Source organism: Pseudorca crassidens, chromosome 10 (genome assembly GCF_039906515.1).
Source record: "Pseudorca crassidens isolate mPseCra1 chromosome 10, mPseCra1.hap1, whole genome shotgun sequence".
Taxonomy (NCBI): domain Eukaryota; kingdom Metazoa; phylum Chordata; class Mammalia; order Artiodactyla; family Delphinidae; genus Pseudorca; species Pseudorca crassidens.
In genome coordinates, this window is record NC_090305.1 from 73,931,601 (window position 1) to 73,938,077 (window position 6,477).

A 6,477-nucleotide genomic window follows, 5' to 3' on the forward strand; every position below is an offset into this window, starting at 1 on the left:
GAGCAAATGTACTCACAGTGTTTAGCACAATGCTTGGCATGTAGTTCCTTCTCAGTGAATGTCAGCTGTTCAGAGCTACTCTGCAGTTATCGTCTCCGGAAAGTCAGGAGATGGGGCTAGATCAGCACTGACAAAAAAATATACTATAGGAATTTGCATACATTCCTGACACCGAGTTGTTTCCTTTTAATTTGCCATTTTCCTAAATCTAAAGTGCTCACCAAACGAGGGTGGTGTTACCGGACAGCCGTGATGAGCCAGGTTCTGGTTAAACACAAGCTCTGATGAGTTAGGTTCTGCTTAATTGAGGACTAATACTCATTATAATTCTTCGTGGCATTGAAGAATACATGCAGTTATGGTCACACACACTATTAACATAGGTAATGGTTCCTGGGAGCCTACCATGTGCTGGACATTGTGTTAAGCATTTTCCTTAAAGGTCATGCTCCCAACAGCCTTAAAGCACAGGGAGGTTGAGAGATTTGCTTAGGGTCACCCAGCCAGGAAGTGGCAGAGACGGGACTCAACCTGTCTGTTTGACCCCAAAAGTCAATCTAAGTATTCCTGAAGCAGAAATAGTCTGGGTAATTCCTTGTGGTCATGAAACTATGGTGCTTTCCTCAGAGCTCCACGGACTGTTTAGCTAGAGGAGAAAGCTTGGTTTATCACAGGAATTCCCGATTGTTGCACCAAACAAACAGAATCAGGGATTTCATAATAATGAAAAGTTCTGCTTTCAAAAGGTGTCCATTCTCTAGTTATAAGGAAGCAGAGGACATCCGTCTGTAATAACGACCCCATTAAATGCAACCCTTCCCATTTATGGCTCTAAAATATTACCAGGCAGAAACGGAAAAGTGGCAGAACTTTCTCTCTTGAGAATTTTCCAGGACCTTACAAACATGACCCCATTAATCCACTCAATACCCGGATGAGACAGGTAGTTGGTTGTTATTCTTCTTCTCACTTTCAAGATAGAAAACCTGAAGCTAAGAGAGATTAAGCAATTAGTTGAAGGTCAAATGGTGAGCTAGAGACAGACCTGGAAATGAAACAATTATCTTCTGAAATTCCAATCAAACGCACAAACTGATTGGCTAGTTACCACCATGTGCTAATATCCAGTTAGATGCCCTCAGCACAAAATGACTGGCTTTTACAGGAGACTTCTGCAGCTGTATTTGCCTGAATTTGTATGGATTGGTTTAATACCAATGTCCAAACTGACATCAGATTTTTCCAAAATATTGGCTGAAGGAAAATACAGTTCCTTGCTCCAAATGTGGTATCCATTTTACCTAGCTCGGTTACATTTAATCATACCTACCAGTGCCGTTTCTGGAGGATAAAGGGAGGATTGTTCCACAAAGCCGTCCCGCTCGTGTTTTGTTTTCTTCAGAGATAAGCTGTAGCACAGAAAAAGGTTTAGGGGGCATCTTGCAATTTACCCTTATGTTGAGACCGAGAAAAGATGAACATAAACTACCTCGGAGTTGTACAAAATCTGGAATCCAATTTGCCTGTATTATCGTTCTTCAGTCAAATGCCTTTTACTCTTTTCGGCTGGATACTTTTGACAGTAGGTGACACCGTATGAACCAAAGTCATAGGTTAGGAAAAGACAAGACTTCCAGGTGCACCAGGAGGAATCCATGCTTTTCGGAACAATTGCAAGGACACATGCACAGAAAGTTGGTCTCCTGAAGAAAGTGCTACTAGTGATGTCTCTTGTCCAATTTTGCAAAAGGCCCTGCCCCTCCAAATACCTGGAGCAAATTTTTATTTCTTTCTGCCTACTTGAGTCTTAGGTAATTTAAAATCAACTACTCTGTTATCAATTTCGACTGGTTTGGGGCAACATGATATATCAATGAAACCGTTGTTGTCAGAAGGAAAATAGGGCCATTTCATTAGCTTGGTAGAAGGGCATCTACACTTCTAAAAATGGCCCCATGCCATGCTCTGAACTCGTTCTTTAAGAATTCACTGTGATCACTTTTCAATTTGTTGAATTTCAGTTTCTTTGGCCAGCCAAATAAGACTCTTGGAGAAATTCTTCTCCCATGACTTTATAATTTCTGGAAGTTCAGGAGACTTGGGACTGGTCATCTTAAGAAATTCCAATTCTGTCCCCTAACACTGCTCAACCTGCTCGACTTCAGCTCACCCGCCTTGGTCCTGTGCTGATGTGGACAGCTCCTTCTAGAAACACAAATTCAACCTAAGCCCACCGCAGGAATGCTAGCCTGCTCATGCACAGACACTGCACGGGAAGAAATAATAGTAGCAATAAAGCTTAGCCGGTTTCTTCTTTCTTAAAAAAATCAAACACTTTGCGGGAATCCAAAGGCAAGACATTTTTTTCCCTGTGACCCATTTTAACTTCCTTTCTCATAAGCTGAAAACATGACGCTCAGAAACCAAAGAATCTTCAACTACAGTTTGGGGTCTAAGTCTGACACCTTGCAAAGGAGTATCTTGAGCATTTCCGACTGGAGTCACGGTGACAATCTCTCTAAAAGTCCTAGTATGTTGCTGTCATGGCATATTTCCATGGAACCCATTAAGCTACCTTGTTTGAAGGATGCTGAACAGCTTGGCATCATTTCCAAGCGACCATGCTAAACTGAGAAAGGCAACTCCATTACCAAAGGGACACTGAAAACCAAGGCCGTGGATTGTGGCCAGAGGTGAAGGTACTGATTCCTAACCAACCCATGGCTCATCCTAAACGCTTAATTCTTCTTCCAGATGTATGCAGCACTTGGGAAGGAAAAAGGAAATGGTCCTGCCAGTGCAAAGGCTTCCAGTGGTGTTTTGCCACACTGGTATCAGTCCTTTCTCTGCTTTCTAACCAGGCACCCGTTTCTTATCATACAGGTTGGGCAGCTCTTCCCTGCATTTTAAAATCCTGGTGTCTTATTGTCTACAATGCTTGATGTTGACTTGAGTTCACGTGTTTTGTGGAAATACAAGTGGTAATTACACAGTTACCTGCCATTGGCAACCGTCACCAGGGAAATTTACGGCCCCCAATATCCACATCTGGTAACTGGTTATTAAACGTGGCTGATGAAAACACTGACATGGCAAATGGGATCTGAGCAAGGACTGGCTCAGCAGCGATTCTTGTGAGACAATGGCTGGAGGTCCACAAGAGACCATCGATTTTATTTCATTAAACATTCTAGTATTTATGGCAATATTACTACTAATAATAGTTATCATTTCCATTTTTTGAGAATCTGTCACGTGGCTGGCATTGTGTTAAGTGCCTATTTGATCCTTATTAAAAAAAAAAAAAAACCCTTCTGGGAATGTATTATAATTTTAGGATTAGAAGACAGGCACAGAGAGGCTAAGTAACCAGCCCATGGTCACTTTTTGGGCTGTGATGGAGTCAGGATTTTAACCTTTCCCAAACCTGCAAACTCAAATACCTTCAGGCGGTCAGGCTGGTAACACTCTGGGGTGAAGTGGGCCAGGTGTAGATTTATAGGGAGAAATGAGGACAATGGAGAAATGGCAAGTACATCTAACATCTCCCCAAGTTCCCAAACTCCAAGCCTATTACTACTGCCCTGGGGGAAAAAACCCTAAGACACGGTACCGGCCAGACAAGAAGTATCCGAAATCTGAATTCATTCCACAGGCCCTAGTTTTCCAGCCTTCGTCATCTGAAACTGGATTCATGCTTAATGACATTACATCTTTTTAGGATACTTTTTCAATGAGATACACAGACGGAAACGTGCACAGATTATACGTATGTCACCTGATGAATTTTCATAAACTGAACATAACCATGTAACTGACTTCCAGGCCAAGAATCAGAATATCACCAGCATCCCAGTGACCTTTTCTTGTGCCCTTACCGGTTACAAACCCTCTGAAGGGGAGCCATTATCCTGAATTCTAACCCCATAGAGGAAATTGGTCTATTTCTGAGGTTTACATAAATGGACTCGCACAGTTGGTTCTCTTGTGTCCATGTGCTTTCACCTAATGCTATGTGAGATTCATCCATGTCGTGGCAAATGGCAGTAACTCCTTCTCAACAGCTTTTACCCTAAAGTCTGTTGCTTGATATATTTGCCTGAATACATTATAGCTGAGCCTCTAACGAGGAAGACTTCCTTCTCTGGAAACAGGTTCTAAAAATTGAAACAAGTCACTCTAGGACTTTGTTAGAATTATGGAGAGAGTTCTGTTGTTAAAATAGTTTTTCTAAACATTTTCTCATTTATTGTCTCATTTTATCTTCTCACATACCACGCCAGGTAGTTAAGAGACATATTATTCCCATTGGTTAGATTCAGAAACGGAGGGTACATGCAACTATATGACTGCATGCTACCATAGAGCAAGTGTGGCAAACTAGTTATAAAACAGAGATTTCATCTATGTCTTCATTGCCAATCTAATGTTTCCACCTGAACGTACATCCTGTTCCTCCTTTCTGGGTCAAGGTTCTATTCACAGGTAAAATAAACCCGTCTCCAATGATGTTTTGCTGTGAGTACGTCATACTGCTGTGTGCCTTTGATGCTTCCCTTCTCAGCACCCATTTCCCTTTCTTATTTGAGAGTCCATTCTTTCCCCTTTCTCGATCCACAAGAGTGAGGTGGGCTCCATCCCTAGTGGGGAACAGCACATGACTCCTCCCCTAGGGGTCTAGGGTCTCACCTGAAACCTGGCGACTGTTCAAGAATGGATTACCACGAAGGAATCAAAACTGAGAAAAGGACAGTGAGAAGTCATTTGAGCCCCTGGGACAAGCCACTCCTGAAACCCACTACCTCTGAACTGTTCACTGCATGAAGCCATATATATGTATGTGTATGTCTGTATTTGTTTTTGCTCAAATTGTCTTGTGTTATGTTTTTGTTCCTTTCTTCTTTGCTGGGGGAGGGGGATACTTGCGAAAGAAAGAACTTCTAACAGTTATGCTTACGTAAATAAATACTCGTATTTCACCTCTCAAATTCAAACAGCCATAATGTCCTTATCCAGTGAGTTGCAGTTATGCAGACATGGAGATTTTGTCTTGAATTTATGCAAAGTTTCTCTCCTGAGTCCTGTCTAAGTGAAGTCACAGTGTTGGCACAGACAACATCTCTTTTTAACCCATAGAAATGCTGGCTTTGCCCTGCGCTTGGGAAAGGGTCTGTTCTGCCCACAATGATCACTTCTGCCACAGATGCTGAAGTAATCCAACAGGGGGAGGCAAGGCTAGAGGTGGCAAAGGTATTTTCAAATAGAAGAGAAAACTGACTGGTCCAAACAACGGACCGAATCAATGAACTGTTGATTTAGACAGTTTTGATCCAAAAGACTTTGGGAACTTCTCTAGCCAGTGTGTTGTCCTCTACACTTCCGGCAGAATGTTCTGAGACAGAGATCTGATCATTTATCTCTACACTTTAAAAATCTATCATAAAGTGGGAGGAAGAAGTAAGTACAGTGGAGCAACCTGACAAACACTACCTCGGCCAGGTGATCAATCAAGGTTAACATCGAACAGCCAACAACCGTATCGATAGTATGCACCCTTGATATGATGTGATGAAAGTGGCACTCTACCTCTGTGGTCTTCTGCCCATAACCCATATTCCCAGTCTGACCATGAGAAAAAGATCAGACACATCCTAGCGGAGGGGCAACCTACAATATACCCGATCCGTACTCCTCATAACTGTCAAGATCATCAAAAACAAAGAGAGTGTGAGAAACTCACAGTCAAGTGGAGCCGACAGGGACATGACAACCAGACGTAATGTGGATTCTGGATGAGCTCCTGGAACAGAGAAAGGACATTACCTTAAAACCAAAGAAATCTAAATGAACATAGGCTATAGTTAATAACAACGTATTCATGTTTGTTCCATTAGTGACAATATACCATGTGAATGTAAGATCTTAATAACAGAGGAAACTGTATCTGTGTGGGAAGGAAGGTTATATGGGAACTCTCCGTACTATCTGCTCAGTTTTTCTGTAAATCTAAGAATGTTCTAAAAATAAAGCCTATTAAAAATAAAGTTTATTTAAAAATCTCTCTCTGGATTTTTGTTGCTGCAGGAGGGTTTCCTAAAATTCAGAGATCAAAGTGGACCCTTGAAATGATTACAGGGGGTCCACAGGCACAGTCTGAAATATCCCCAAGCCACAGAGTTAAACATTCCTTCACTGACCATTTTCAATCATTCTGATTCAGTAACAAAGAAAAACTCTCTGTTCAGCCCCACAAACACATTTCTAACCTTTGCCAGTTTCCCTCTTCAGCAAAGAAAGAGAAAGCTTCAGACTCAGAACTTTGTTTTCAATGCTTCCTTTTATTGTTCTTATTTTCATTATTTTTTGTTCTTATATTTGGCGATGGCTACGTATGGAAAATTATCCCACTTACTCATCTATGATGGTGGCATTTTTTTTCTTAAAGTATATTCATTTAAATAAAACAGTAAGCCTATT

At 41.5% G+C, this 6,477-nt stretch overlaps 1 protein-coding gene across 2 annotated transcripts in view; it reads right to left on the reverse strand.

Moving 5' to 3' along the window:
* Window positions 1–5,768, reverse strand: part of WNT5A (Wnt family member 5A) — a 42,857-nt gene extending 37,089 nt beyond the window's left edge. For both annotated transcript variants that reach the window (XM_067754800.1, XM_067754801.1), the window contains exons 1-2: window positions 5,741–5,768; window positions 1,331–1,409 (exon numbers count right to left, since the gene is read on the reverse strand). The gene's annotated coding sequence lies outside the window, so the exon portion shown is untranslated. The remainder of the gene's footprint in view (window positions 1–1,330; window positions 1,410–5,740) is intronic.
* Window positions 5,769–6,477: the final 709 nt, after the last annotated feature.